This window comes from Dysidea avara, chromosome 1 (assembly GCF_963678975.1).
Source record: "Dysidea avara chromosome 1, odDysAvar1.4, whole genome shotgun sequence".
Taxonomy (NCBI): Eukaryota; Metazoa; Porifera; class Demospongiae; order Dictyoceratida; family Dysideidae; genus Dysidea; species Dysidea avara.
In genome coordinates, this window is record NC_089272.1 from 57,964,003 (window position 1) to 57,980,373 (window position 16,371).

Sequence of the window (16,371 nt, forward strand, 5' to 3'; positions counted from 1 at the left end):
ATTTTAAGAGACTAGTGTTAATTATGTTACTTTAATTGCTACATTTACATAAGTAAAAAACAAACTACTGTTAATGTATTAAAATTGAATCCCACAATCACAGGTTGTTTGGCAGAATTCAATCCCACAATCACAGCTTGCTTGATTCCGTATATAAGAGGAGAGGATCAAGACACATGATAGTGTTGTGCGGCTGGCTTATAGTAGGGATTTCCAACCAAGTTAAAATATTTACATTCCTTAAATTCTTTTATATGGCAAATATTGTGCTATCGTTCAGAATCATTTTAGTACAAACCCCAGCTCAATTGATGGTTCCTATCAAGAGATATTAGCAAAAGAAGTTGATAGATCAGAACACGACATTTTTAGGGATTTTCTGCACATAAGCACAATATCATAAGTGTCATAAAGTTGAATATGAAATTCCCAATGACATGAAATTTTCACCAAAGAACCACTTAGTGTAGTAAAATGCATGAGGTAGGTAAAACCTCTCAAGAATGACCACTCCTCTGTAGAATGACCAAACGTAATATGTTTGATTTTGCTAAGAATACCGCATGTTCTGTGCAGAATCAATAATACACATGTATACCACATTATATTCAGAGATAATTAACAAGTGATGTTGCATAACAGAGTGAACTTTGGAATCACAGGTCACAGCTAACAACTATTTTATAAAACATGACAATCATATTACAACATATAGAATCAGTAACGTTCAATATTATTGAAAAGTTGCATTTTTTGGATACCATGATTTTCCTTTATTTGCCACATAAAAGTATGGAGGATGGTAATTATTATATAATTATGATGACATCACTACATGATCAAGAGCAATAATAAAACTGTCTCTAACCAAAAATACAGTTATTGCAGCCACAATAAATAGACAATAACAGGAGTAGGTACATCAGTATATCTCAACAGGTGGTTGTAAAGCCTTACAATGTTTGTATTACATGCTAAACACTGATTTTTCAGAAGTTATCCATGACCTTGCATGCTATAAAGCAATTCCGCACAACACTACACTGCTTACTTTCGGACTTGGATTGATGCTGATGGATGTCTTGAATGCCAGGGTGGTTGTTATGCAGGATTCTGAACAGTCCTAGATTTTGTATACCTTTTTACAAGGGCGTATTTTCGTCGTGAACCACTGGAAAACGTCTTTTCACCAAAAACCAGATGGTAAATTTGAATCAGTAGAGCAGCTCAGGTATTTCCGACCACCATGTACTTTCGGACGCAATATTTCCTAGAGGAACAACAAGACTCGATCAATTATTACACTATTATGAAGACCTAAGACTATAACCTCCATATATAAAATATAAAAGGATTCGGTTATATCGTGTGGCTGCAGTGACCTCGGAAAGCCACTGTCCAAAAACGTCGATGCTCGGACAACGAATGTACGCTCGGACCCCACCCTCTACACCCTTCCCATGCAACTTCAAAAGCTATTGCGTGGTAGTAATTTATAGCGCTAACCTTGAGCTACCCCATGATATAAGCAGATTAGATTTTTATTGACTGGTATTGTAGATAGCCGGTTTTCCCCATAGGTGGTAACTTGATCAAACGTCGGATGAAAAAAATTCATTTTATTTTCGGACTTTTCATTTATTTGTGATAATTTTGGTATTTTATGACTTTCAGTAAAGCACTAGCTTAAAAGGTTATAAATGCAGCAATTAAACACAGGTATAGGGTGTTTTTCGTCAATTTTAGGTGGAAGAAGCCAGCTACATACAGTAGTATAGAACGTCTATACAAATTAGCTAAATAAGGCCACTCCTCTTACTCATTTTACATTTTAGATATTATTAAAATCAATTTAAGATAGCGGAGGTCAGCAATAAGCTGCAACAGTGTGTAAAACCTCGCTACCGCATATATGACTGTTTTATTAGAGTAGTTTATTGGTTGAGTGAATTTCACTTGTTAACTTTCGTGTTGTAAGCTCCTGTATTTTTCTAGAATCTGTTCTGGAACAAGTCATAGATGTTGGGTCGTGCAAACACGAAAACCTGTAAAATTTAAACCAGCGAAATGTGCTCAAATATAAACTACTCTAATAGAACAGTCATATATGCGGTAGCGAGGCTTCACATACTGTTGCAGTTTACTGCTGACCTCCACTACCTGAAATTGACTTTAATAATATCAAAAATGTCAAATGAGTATAGAAGTGGCCTTATTTAGCTAATTTGTATACACGTACTATACTACAGCTATATGTAGCTGGCTTCTTCCACCTAAAATTGACGAAAAACACCCTATACCTGTGTTTAATTGCTGCATTTATAACCTTTTAAGCTAGTGCTTTACTGAAAGTCATAAAATACCAAAATTATCACAAATAAATGAAAAGTCCGAAAATAAAATGATTTTTTTGCGTCCGACGTTTGATCAAGTTACCACCTATGGGGAAAACCGGCTATCTACAATACCAGTTAATAAAAATCTAATCTGCTTATATCATGGGGTAGCTCAAGGTTAGCTCTATCAATCACTACCACGCAATAGCTTTTGAAGTTGCATGGGAAGGGTGTAGAGGGTGGGGTCCGAGCGTACATGTCGTTGTCCGAGCATCGACGTTTTTGGACAGTGGCTTTTCGAGGTCACTGCAGCCACACGATATAACCGAATCCTTTTATATTTTATATATGGAGGTTATAGTCATAGGTCTTCATAATAGTGTAATAATTGATCGAGTCTTGTTGCTCCTCTAGGAAATATTGCGTCCGAAAGTACATGGTGGTCGGAAATACCTGAGCTGCTCTATAGAGGTTCTATCTACTTTTCCCAGGGTCACTTCTTTCAGCTTCACCGGCCACAGAAACTCGCGGAATAAATCCGAATAATACTCGACAACTTTTGACTACAAGTGGTGCCGTAAACTCTCGTAGAATTCTGTGTACGATTATTTTTGTATGGGCTCCCTATTGATTTGGCGTATTTATATAAATACTGCATACAATTTAATTCGATAAAATAGTTGCAATTCAGGATAAATTGGTTGACCTTGAGGACCCTCAAGTAGAGTTGCATCTGCTTAGGAGCTGTCTTAGCGTTTGCAAGGTCACTCACCTTTTACGTTGTGTGCCATCTTCCTCTTTGGGCTCCTTTCCCTCACATTTTGACCTTAGGTTGCGAGAATGCCTTAGTAGAATCTTGTGTTGTGGAATTTCTGATAGTAGTTGGACACAAACCACCTTGCCATTTAGGTTAGGAGGTTTGGGCCTACGTGAATCTGAGCGTTCTGCTGCTCCTGCATTTGTGGGGTCCTGTAGTTCTGCCCGTATTTTAGTGTTACGTTTAGTGGAAACTTTTGATGTTTTTATGCCATTTCCCGAGGAGGATTGTTCCCTCGCTTTCTTCGAAGATATGTCTGTTTCTGTGTTGCATAACTCCTCTCAAACTGACCTTCAAGCCATTTTAGATGATTCACTTTTTAAACAGCTTGTAAGCAGTTCCACTATTCGTGATCAAGCACGTCTGCGTGCTTTATCACATTCTTCTGGCACCAGCAGTGGTTGGCTTAAAGCACTTCCACAGCCTGCTTTGGGTCTAGCTATTCCTCCTCACGATTTTACTATAGCTTTACGTTTGTGGCTTGGCATTCCTTTGTTTCCTTCTTTACCACTCTGTACTTGTCTATCTGTCTTTGACCAGTTTGGTGATCATCTGCTGGGGTGCTCTCATGGTCCCTTGAGGATCCAGCGTCATAATGCTTTAGTGTCTATTGTACACCATGCCTTGCTCCAAGATCACCCTGGTGTTCTTAGGGAGCAAGGCATTTCATCTGATCAATCTCGTCCTGGCGACATATACCACCCTGACTTTCATCTTGGTCGTCCTGCCTATTTTGATCTCTCCATCAGGAGTACCACTCAGTCTGCTGTCATATCTTCTGTTTCTTCTCAGGCTGGGGTGGCCGCTGCTGTTGGTGAGATAGCTAAGGACACTCAATACCAGGACATTGTGAATGATAATGGAGGAGATTTTATCCCTCTTGTATGTGAGACCTTTGGTGTTTGGTCACCATATGCCCTATCAATTTTAGGATCCATAGCTGACAGAACAACTGTTAGAAACGGTTTACCTCGAAAGTTTGCTAGGCGCCAACTTCTCCAGCAACTGTCTGTGACTTTGTGGAGGTACAATGCAAAAATGATACTCCACCAGTATTCGCTTACTGCTGAGGACGAATTTCCTGACTTTGACATTGGTTAAGTTAAGCACGTAGCTAATAATAAGTATATAGTTAGGTAATAAGTAGTAGTATGGTGTAGTTTTCAGTATGTACGTGTACTTTCTTCAAATTTGTAATGTTGACATCTCTCAGTAGGTTTGTATTTGGTAAAGTGCGTTACGAAGTAGTCTGGCGCGGCCGCCCCTTCGCAAACAGGAAGGGTCTGGTGACTCTAGCATTGTGTACTTGTGTGAATGGAATGTAATTAGTGGGAGAGACGTGGTTTTCCGTAATTAGATTGCCGGCATCATTATCGTTAGTCATTGCGATATTCAGTCGAGTCATGTCCAGTGGAACGCTCAAAAAAACTCACCGCTTCTAACTTACAAGACTACTTAACGTACTCTTTGTACTTTTTTAATATGCCATCCTTATTCCTTCACGATAAGTTGTTCTAAATTGGACAAGACTCGAGGCAAGCAAAACAGAAGCCATAATTTGTCGCCTATCAAGTTGGTGGGGACTATTCTACGGAACGGAACGGAACGGAATGATGGACTAAACCACGGAACGGAACGCTTTCTCAAATTGAAGCTTGCAACTTACCATTGCTGAAACTTCCCTTATAAGTTGGCAGTGGCATCTCCAGTGGGTGATTAAACATAAGACAAAAAGAATTAACGGATCGATTGTGGGTTTTTGTTGGTTGTCATTAGTAACAAAGTATTATTGTGGGATGAGCTGTATCAGTGATGTTCATCCATACGGAAGGGAAGTTTATGTGAGCTGTTTTTCTTATTTAGACTTTAGAAAACAGTCTGGGCCGGTCTTTCAAGTCATAAGTCAGTGTATAAATAAAGCAAGTAGGAAGATACTGGTAACAGGAAAGAGCCAGCTGAATTAAAACTTGAAGAATTTTGTGCAGTGTGTGAGGACAAATATTTTGGCAGACCGCAAGGAGGGTATATTCTGCAAACATCACTGAAGTGTATGCATGGAGTTATTTATATATTAACAGCTGGTGCAGTTGACTAATGCCGTATTCAATAGTGAGCTGATTTTATCTGTTGCACAATTCAAGGATGTGTCTGACTGCTAGCCTTGAATCAGGCTAAATGCCAAAACTCCAAGATCAGCCAAATCTCTATTATAAGCCGCATGTGAAACCATGCCCGTAGCCACCAGGCAAACGTGATTTGGACCAGGATGTGTGTGTAATTTCAATGTATCTAGTCAGACCTGAAATGGAACACACATTACTTACATACCACCTAAGAATCCTAGAATTTCTTAAGTGTAACATTTCACATGCTTCACTTCAAACAAAATAGGTGTTCGTCTATTTTCAAGTGATTCCCAGTCCGGCTGGTCCATGAAATTACAATGGGATCACATGTATTTGTTACAGTGCGGGCTGTCCTGTGTTGGATCTACTCTAGAGTTGAAATTTCAAGGTAGACTCACTGCCAATGTACTGACACTAGTACTGTTGTAGCGTGTTTAAGTGGAGGACAAATGAAATAGTAATGCTAGATTATTTATGTATACAAATTTTTCATAATGAAATTGATATCCCATTTTGATTTGTACTTCCACTTTGCAACATATTCAACAACAAGAAGCTACCACACTTAATCTCCAACCACTGTCATTAATTAACCAAGATCTCACTAGTCTGTAATTCACCTTACTGTAGTGATTTTATTGATTCATCTGTATGTTTTCCTCATTTCCTTTGAAGTTGTACCAAGAGTTCATAATAAGGTGGAGAGTGTCTAACTTGAATGCATTCACCAAACACCCTGCTTAAAGTAACACCTCGGCCTTATTTCAGAACAAAGGCTTTACCTTCTTCAGCAACACTAATCAACAGTTTTCTACCCCCCAGTAAAGGTGTTGATTTGATGAAAGGTGAACTTTACGCAGGGTGTTTGTACAGGCCATACTGAGAGTTAGACACTCTCCCCCATACAAATCAGTATTACGAACTCTTGGTTGTACAGTATAGGTAAACAAAGATAAGTTTCTCTCCCATCTTATTCTAGGATTTCTATTGACAAGGAAAATTCAATTATTTGTATACAGGCTCAAAATTGAGAAAATATAAAGAAAGTGAATTAATATTATAGAGTCAGTTTGCTTTTGGATATTCAATGTCTCCAACCACAACAAAAATTTGATGAATCCATGCATCTCATCACTGGTCGTCTGAACATTCTGAAAGTGATACCTCACTCAATCAACCATATATTCTGTTTATTAGACTGAATAAAGTCATGATTACCTAAACTATCACTTAATTAATGTTTTATAATTATCCTATTCCATTTTCCTGGAGGTTCCACTGATAAAATACAATTTCAGCAATGATAGCAGCTAGCCAAGCTGCAAGTTGATTCAGAAAGCATTCCATTCTGTAAAATAGACCCCATCCAGAATTCAACTCAGTACTCAGGCTGAGGTATCTGACAATAGTCCACTACTCTGTTAATGAATCATTGATGTTCACACAATATAGCCTCCTCGAGGTATCTGAATGTTTGCTCCTCACACACTGCACAAAATTCCTTTAGATTCTGCTTAGACTGAGTTGATTCAGCTTGTCACCATACTTGTTTCCTTTGTAGTGTAGCTATACACATACTGATTTATGCCGATTAGAAAGGCTGGGCCTCAGACTGTACATTCTAAAGTCAAGTAAGTAAAAATAACTCACATACTAGTAAAAACAAGTCATGCATTAAGTTCCCTACTTGATATATCCGAAGATGAACACACTGAGTCAGCTATTCCCACAATTAGTACTTCGTTACTAATGACAACCAACAAGAACCCACAATCGATCCTTAAATTCGTTTTATCTTTCTTGGGGTACGTTTGATTACCTGCTGGAAGTGCCACTGATAACTTGTACAGCAATGGTAAGCTGCAAGCTTCAATCTGAGAAAGCCGCAGTTTAGTCCATCATTCCGTTCCGTTCCTTTCCGTTCCATTCCGTAGAATAGACCCCACCTATCAAGTATCAAGTTAGCCAAAACGGATATTCATGTCACTAAATGAGCAGGCAAGCGATTTGATTGGACGCACCAGTTTTCGGGAAGTTCGCACAAGTACACAAAAATAATGACCAAACTTCAAAGAAACACAAGTACACAATGCTAGAGTCCCCAGACCCTTCCTGTTTGCGAAGGGGCGGCCGCGCCAGACTAGTTACGAAGTACGAAGCTTTGGCTATGACATACTATAATAAACAGTAGCTTGTCAAACGTTTGTTGAAGGTGTGTAATTTGATTACCAAATGCCATGCCCACCTGTGGGGCTTTTTATGCCCAATTTTTGTGGTATCATGTGTCCGAGGACATTTGATTGTAATTGTTTGTGTCATCAATAATACTGATGGTTCTTCTCTCTCATATATGTGAAAAACCGGTAGGTTTGAAATCTCATAGCTAGCTAGAGACTCAGCAGTTGTCAGTCAGTACAATAAACTGCCACTGATTCGCCAACCATACAAGATGGCCAGTACAGGTCTTTAATGCACCTATCAATGTAATGCCCGACTACCCGTACTAATACGGGCTGAGGGTCGGGGATGGTGGGGGGATTGATCGCTAAATTTCCCTAACATAGTGGGGATTTGTCTTCACTAAAGAAATGCACTCAGACAGCAAAGGTGTGTGCTTTTAGTTTAGGAAGGAGTGTCTTGGGTCCTAGCTATGACTTTCATACTAGAATCCACTCGAACTAACTCATCACTAGACTAACACCACACGACCGCACAAATCCCCTCCTAGCCCCAGTATTCCCGGGGTTTGTAGGTCGAGACTTGGTCAGGGTTTGCATCGCTAGTACTTCCCCAGTAGCTAGGTGGGGAATTGTAATTTTCAGTGATGCAAATCCCCACCTAGGCATGCGTCTATTATGCCGGCATAATTTCGGGAATAGTAGGTACTGAAAAGTATTGGGGAATATTCCGGAATAATCGGATGGGTTCTAAGAATAATTGGTGCAAAATTATAAGTTTTTGTTGTGGTGCAGTGTAAAAATCTTTTAGATTTACTACCAAAACTGTGCAAGCATAAAAACTGTGAAAACGATCGATATACTCTAATAGAGCAGTCAACTTCGAGTCCATAATTCTAATAGAGCAGTCACTTGTTTAAAAACCCTAACAAAAACACTAATTTGGCACGCATATTTGGGAATAATTTGAGAATAAGAGGTAGACTCAGGAATAAATTTGAGCATAATAGGTGAATAAAAAAAGAAGTGCCAGAAAGAATCGAGGGGTCCAACACTCTTGAAATCTCGTACGCTTCGTCAGAAATCACATTTGAAATCATGAAATCACACACTCAAAAGAAATCAAAAATCACACTTTGAAAATGAAATCCGTAAAATTCCGTATATTTCTGTAAATCACTGATGCATTGAATGACGTGATATTATTAATTGGAACTTGACAGAAGTAATTTAAGGCCCGAATCACTTGATCTGGAACTTGTTCGGCTCTCAATCTCTTGAATTTTACAGCCGAAGCTGAGTCCACTAATGGTCAAAAGCTTCCATTACTGGAGCCACACGAGTGATCTGAGAATCTATCTCGGAATCTATTCAGTATTAACTAGCAAGTTAGGCTGTACTTGCAGCCACAAGTGACAGTACATGACTGCATGGGCTAATGATGAAACGGGTAAACCACATAGAAGGGCTGCAAACTATGCGCACACTTTGCAAAGAAAGTAGTTCCAGCATTAATTTAGCTTCAGGACAAATATGCAGCTTGTCTGAGAAAACATGTATGTCAGTACTGGTCAGTAACTAGCTACTAGGTGTGAACTATTCAAAGATTAGCTCACACAATATGATTCTGCTTGTTCAGCTGACCCACTTAACACCTTTGTACAACTTGCAAGTAAACATTTCATGTAAAACAAGGTTAAGCTCATAATACAATGAAGACCATGGTATCCAGATCAGTCGATTGTGTACTTAAGTGTTTCCTGCCACTGTGGTTGTTACTTAGTCAAAATGAAATGAGATCAAGTTTGTTAACAGAGAACCATTCCAGTTTTTTCAATACCATTGTGTAGGAAAGGATGTGCATATTACTGCTGTTAGCAGAGATATTGTTTATGTCAACTTTCACGTGTGGTTTGATCTATTGTGTATTATCAAACTTGGTAGCTAGTACATACAAGTAGCTATCTTTCTGCATATGTCAGCTTGGCTATTGCATGCAGATTAAATACATCACATATTGATCAGATAAGCACTGTTAAAACTGAGGTGGTCATAGCACACTTAACAGTAGCACACCCTTGGGCTGCAGGCACACTTTTAGGATATAGTGTGTGAAGCACACAAGACAAACAGTGTGACTACATATTGGTGTACATGACACTAAGATTTGTAAATGAAAAACTATTTTCTGTTATTATAGATGATTCTAGTGTTAAAAATTAGGTGTTCTTTGGCATCCCGTTATCATAGATATATAGTAGGATGTATAGAAAAGCATAAAATTAATTTTATTGAATTTATGTGCTATAAATAAACTCATTTTGTGCTAAGCCATTACACAGACACATTACAATAAAATGTGTATTTGTGCATAATTATGTGTGGTATGCTCTAAGTGTGTTGTACATAGCATGCACTCCTGTGGTGTATGTGATGTGTAGGAGATGATAGTTCACATTTGTCCATTAGTTAGCAAATGTGAACCCATTTGTCCATTAGTTAGCAAATGTGAACCATCATCTCCTACACATCACATACTCCACCGAAGTATGTGATGTGTGTGGTATGCACAAATACAAATACACGTTTCATTGTAGTGACAGTTCAAGTCGGTGAACAAAGCTGGTATGTTTGCATCAATAAAGTAACCAATTAGTATTAACCAAGAGTAAATTTACTCTTTATTAACATTAACTCACAGAATTTCAATTACATTAATCCAGTCAACAGTAGAGAGATGAAAAATTTGCATACTGATAATCAGTGGGGGCTCATACACATCTTAAGGTAGACTCAGTTGAGTGAAATTAAACCCACAATCAAACTCCAGGCTTGGTGATATAGGTTTTATATAAATTTTGAAACAATGTTTAAGTAGAGATTTGAAAGCAGTAAGTTGCTGACTGACTAATAGTGTTGCGTACTGTTTGTATGTTGTTGACATTCCAGGAACGTTACACCAATTTTGAAACTGCAGATGATGTAACATTTCACAATAATACTATTATCTGAAGAACTGGTAATGCAGGATGCATTGGAGCTAACAGTGTATAGCACATAAGTTTTGCTGAGAACACTTACCTAATCATTACTGATTGAGTCCAAGTCTATGTACCTGCCAAAGGTACTGTTTTAAAATTCATCATGACTCAGTGATGATTGTAGATAAAAGTGTACATGAAATCATGTGGACCCACAGATGACACGCAACCATGTAATAGTAACTTATTCCAATATACTTAATTAATCACATGTATCACCATCAACTACTTTGTTTATTATTATTATTACTGGGCATGCCGACGTGCCAAGGGGTGAGTGATGCTCCAAGGAAAAAAATTACACAAGATAACAACAGTACTGCTTAATTATATCTACTGGTAAAGGCAATGCCTATAACATTTTTACTTTACAGCACAAGTATGTAGTAGCTGCTAAATGCTTTCTAACTCAATCACTGAAGTTGGCAAATTATTCTAGTCAATGACAGCTCTTGGAAAGAAGGAATGCTGGTTCATGTAGCTACGTACCTGATGAAGTGATCAGGGTAATGGTGTCTAGTTGAACATTGTGTGGCAGTAGATAGGCCAGATAAGCTGTGGATTGCCTCGTAAAAATCTCGTAAATATGGTAGTGCGACATCCCTTCACCCATGCCTATTTTTTACCCTTGTTAGATTATAACTTATGCATGAAGCTTCTAGCAAATGAAATCCATTTTAAACAGCCTCTTTACACTGTTAGCTTGCCTGTTAATCATCAGCACCGCTACCGTACGACCACAACCATGAACCATCACCACTACTGGTTATGATTATGATTATATTATATTGGAAAGACAGCAATGCACTGATATACATCCAATAATATAAATTGACTTATAAATATTGGACCAGGAGTTTGTCATAACTAGATGGTGGCAGCTCATTCCATTCTTTAACAGTTCTGTAAAAAAAACATTCTTGATAATGTTGAGTGTGTGATGATGGTAATATAGAATGTAATTGGTGGAATTGTCTGGATCTCAGCCAGCTGGCTATGGCGCCAGCATCTTTGCATCCCAACTAGTGATGATATAACTTTTACCATCCAGTTTACTGATGACGAAGCTTCTGGACCTGTTCTAGCTCAGGCCATGAAATTCAACCATGGTGAAATCACGAAATCAAAATTGAAATCACGAAATCACAAATGAAATCATTGATTTCAGAGAAATCACTGTGATTTCGAAATCTCGTACACCCTTCGAGAAGTGGCGGACCCCCCGGAAAGAATAATAGGAAGATTTTGGAACATAATAGACTTAAGCCTATCCCCACCTCAACCCGTATTAGTGGTAGTCGGGGATTACATTGATAGGTGCATAAATGCTCACAATGCCTCGTGGCGTAGCTTAATGCCAGTATTACACTACACTCGTTGTAACTAGTTTGACACTTGGCAAACGCATTTACATGCACTTACACCATGCTTACACGCACACTTGTTTTTACGCGAAAAGCAACACGCATTTAGCTAAGTTGTCGCCGGTTTGTACTGTATCTTCAGTTTAATGTGACACAATAAAATTGCTACATTTACTGTAACTGCTATGTACTATGGTACAAGGTACATGAATGTACAAACTATTTACTGTATGTACAACTCTAGTTGGTCAATCAAGACGGATCTTTCTCTATAAACACCTACAGCACAAATTCTAGCTTCTATATCACTTGCGGTCTTTTCATTCAATTCTCGATAGAACCATGGCTGGGTAGTGTTCTCACAACATCTACTGGTGATGCAGCCAGATCCGTCCCACAATGGGTCATTGAAGTAATAAGCAGTATTATTTTGCATATCAGCAGCTCCTGATTCACAATAATAGTCTGATCCTACAAAGGGGGGAATATCTGCTCCTCCACCAACAGCACATGGACAGTTAAGACCAGAATGCGTATAATTATCATAACCTCCAGAAATGTAGCTCCAAATGTGTTGACGAGGATTACCATAGGTGATAAGTAAGCCATCTCCATAATATTCATCAATTGTTGCAATTCTAGGTCCATACGCCCAAAAAGCAGCTGTCCATCCTTTCTGGTATCCTCTTGCTCTGCCACATACTCTCTGATAACGTACCCCATTAGTGGAGAATTTGGCCGAGGAACATTCACCAGCACCACTTTTACCTTCACCAACCACACGACAGAAACTAATACCAGAGTAGTCATCTTTGCGCCATCCACTGGGACAGTCACTTCCCATCTTAATATCTACATTGGCAATCCTTCTCCATCCTCCTCCTATGCCAGCACATGTGGGAATGAAATCACAAACAGTAGGCATAGGATAGACTTTAGAGCTTAATTTAGAGGAAGAACTTGTAGGAGAAATGTTCAGAACATGTGTAGGTGTTACAATTGTAGTGGAAAAGTCTGGAGTAGCTAGGAAAGCACTTTGTTTCATATTGCAGTAAGACCATTTGTCATTAATACGATAGTATCCTGGCTTGTTACAAGTGTCACGATAATTATTGCAGATGTCCTCACAAGATGATCCTGTATAAGTCATTCCACAGTATTCCCTGCTCAGGATCCAATAATATCCTGGTTTGGTCTGGCTTTCTGGATTCTTTTCATATATTCCCTCACAAGACTCCCCAGGAAGGAATGGAGACTTAAACTGAAAATCTGTACATTGGTCATCATCAGCCATCACCAGTTCTTTAGCAATGATCAGTGTTATGAAGCATCGCCACAAGTACAATTGCAACATGTTATTAACTGAACTGTAAGTATCAAACTTTACTATATAGTTAGTAAAAAAAATTGCACTTTGTCATACTGAAAAGTAATAAAAGTACATTGTCTTTTATATATTTGTGTGGGTCTTGAGGTTTTGCTGGCCTGACCATATATGCTTACATGGATAAAGTGTGCTTGCAATTGAGTCATCCAGGTAATCATTGGCATAAGGTTTCTAAGTACTACATTTAAATTTTTATCTGTATGTGAGATAACAATTTCACCAAAATTAAAATTAAAACCTTATGTGGTTGCATTGCATGTACTAACATTTAAAATAGTTGCAAATATGTGACCAAATTTTGGAAAATCACCCATATGGGCGTATTTGACACCTAAAATATTTAACACAAACTTCATAGTGCAAGTCTACTTGTTGATGATTTTAAGCCATTCTCAATACCTTAAATTACAAGAAAATTCTTGAAATATTTTCAAAACTGTGCCCTGCTCTTATTAGCAACCCACTAAGCATGAAAATTCTAATTATTTCACGTGCACTCATATGGGTGATTTTCCAAGATTCAGTAACATATACGAATTAGTTAATTATCAGCAGGTAACCTAAGTATACAGGGGTAGATCCAGGAGCTGGCAAGGGGAGGGGCACAAACAGGCTAAGTGGTAGGTGGTTGGGGAGAGCAGATCTCTTGTTAGTTGCTGCATTTTTGAAGCAGCAAATAATCACCTCTTAGTAGTCTCACTGTTGATTTTTGCCATTTTGGCAGTTGTGAAGTCTTAAAAGCTGTTTATAAGGCTTTGAATGTCTTAAATAACAGCAACACGATAATTATCTTTAGAGGTGCTTAGTACGCACGAAGGTGCTGGTTGACAATTTCACAGTTAGTTTGACTTTGGTTCGCTTGGTTTCAGGTTAATTTGTAATAATACTAGTAAAATATGCATATTTTCATGAGTTCATAAACTGATCTTGGCCTTGCTATTTACTAGAAGTATGGCTGGCTCTCCACAAGGGGGGGGGCATTTGCCCCAAATGCCCCATCCTGGATCCGCCATTGGTATAGATTTGCAGTGGTTATGAAATCATTCTAGTTCACTGCAAGATTCATTACAGTGCATTGAAATAATATTATTATATGCTGTCCTGCAGTCCTACACCTATGCTTGTTTGTCATTAAAGTTGTGATGAACACTGATCAACTTTTCTCTGCACAGTGCATTGCAAGAAGGCTGTTAGGCATGAAAAACAATATGGTAGTTCATAAGAATTTGGCGCAACTAGCTATAGCCTGGTCAATTTTCACATTAGAACAACAGACTGTACTTGCAAATCTTGAGCTTACCTATATTGTGTGACTATTCGTAGCAATTTGTTTTCCTACAGTAACTGATTCTGTTTTTGTATGCAACTGTATTATGGCTTAATACATGAGTTTCTGCCTTTTTAACTTAAATTTTGGTGCTACAGGTTAAAATTGCTTCAATACTTCAACAAAAGTTGTATGCATTGCAATGATACGGTTTAAAAGCTAGAACAGACATTTCAACACTAACCAGAGTGTTTTGTTGTGATTGTGGAACTGTAGTTGCCAGTTTCCAACATGTTTATTATTCAGGTTATAATCTAGTTTACATGTATATATAATAGTTATACCATGGGCATGAGTGCGTATAATATATATATACAGGCAAAGCACGAGTGCCAATGGTATAACTAATATGTTCTACTTTAGCAGGTAGACTCACCTAATGGGCAAAATCTGTAGTTGCTATACCTTCTCTTATATAGGGAACCAAGTAAGCTGCGATTGTGGGATTGAATTTTGCCAAACAAACTGTGATTGTGGGATTCAATTTTAATATATCATACAGTAGTTTGATTTTATTATTGCTAATATAGCAATTTTAAGAGACTAGTGTTAATTATGTTACTTTAATTGCTACATTTACCAAAGTAAAAAACAAACTACTGTTAATGTATTAAAATTGAATCCCACAATCACAGGTTGTTTGGCAGAATTCAATCCCACAATCACAGCTTGCTTGATTCCCTATATAAGAGAAGAGGATAACAGTAAAACATCAAAGGAATCTGATGATTTCTGGATATAGTGTGCGCACCTATTAGGTATGCAATGTCTCAAGTTAACGAGATATACGCACTGGTGGCAGTGCGTATATCTCATTAAGGCAGTGTGTAACATCTCGTTAAGGCAGTGTGTAACGAGATATACACATTGCCTTAACGAGATATATGCACTGGTAGCAGTGCATATATCTCATTAACATTTTGAGTCAGTGCGATATGTGATATATATGCACTGGCTTTCCTTTGATCTGAGGGTGTTGAAAGTGGTACATGCGTTAAGGCAGTGCGTAATGAGCGAGATATATGCACTTCGTATATCTCATTACAGGGGCGGATCCAGGAGCTGGCTAGGGGAGGGGCACAAACAGGGTAAGTTGTTGGTGGTTGCATGCATGGGGAGAACCATATTCTCTATAGTTCAGTGCTGCTTTTTAAAGCAGCAAATAATCACCTCTTAGTGGTGTCTCACTGTGATATTTGCCATTTTGGCCTTTTCAGATGGTTGTGAAGTCTTAAAACTGTTTAAAAGGCTCTGAATGTCTTAAACAACAGCAACACGATAATTCTTTTTAGAGGCACTTAGTACGCACGAAGGTGCTGGGTGACTATTTTACAGTTAGTTTGACTTCGGTTCGCTTTGTTCTCAGGTGAATTTGTAATAAATGCTAGTAAAATGTGCATATTTTCGTAAGTTTTAACTGATCTTGGTTGGCCTGACATAAAATTTACTAGCTGTTTTAATCAGAAGCATGGCTGGTTCCTCCACAAGGTGGAGAGGGGAGGGGGGGGGGGGGCATTTGCCCCAAATGCCCCATCCTGGATCCGCCATTGCATTAACTTGAGACATTGCATACCTAATAGGTGTGCACACTATATCCAGAAATCATCAGATTTCTTTGATGTTTTACTGTTATCTTCTTTTATATAGGAAATCAAGCAAGCTGTGATTGTGGATTGAATTCTGCAAACAACCTGTGATTGTGGGATTCACATTTTAATACTTAACAGTAGTTTGTTTTTTACTTTGGTAAATGTAGCAATTAAAGTAACATAATTAACACTAGTCTCTTAAAATTG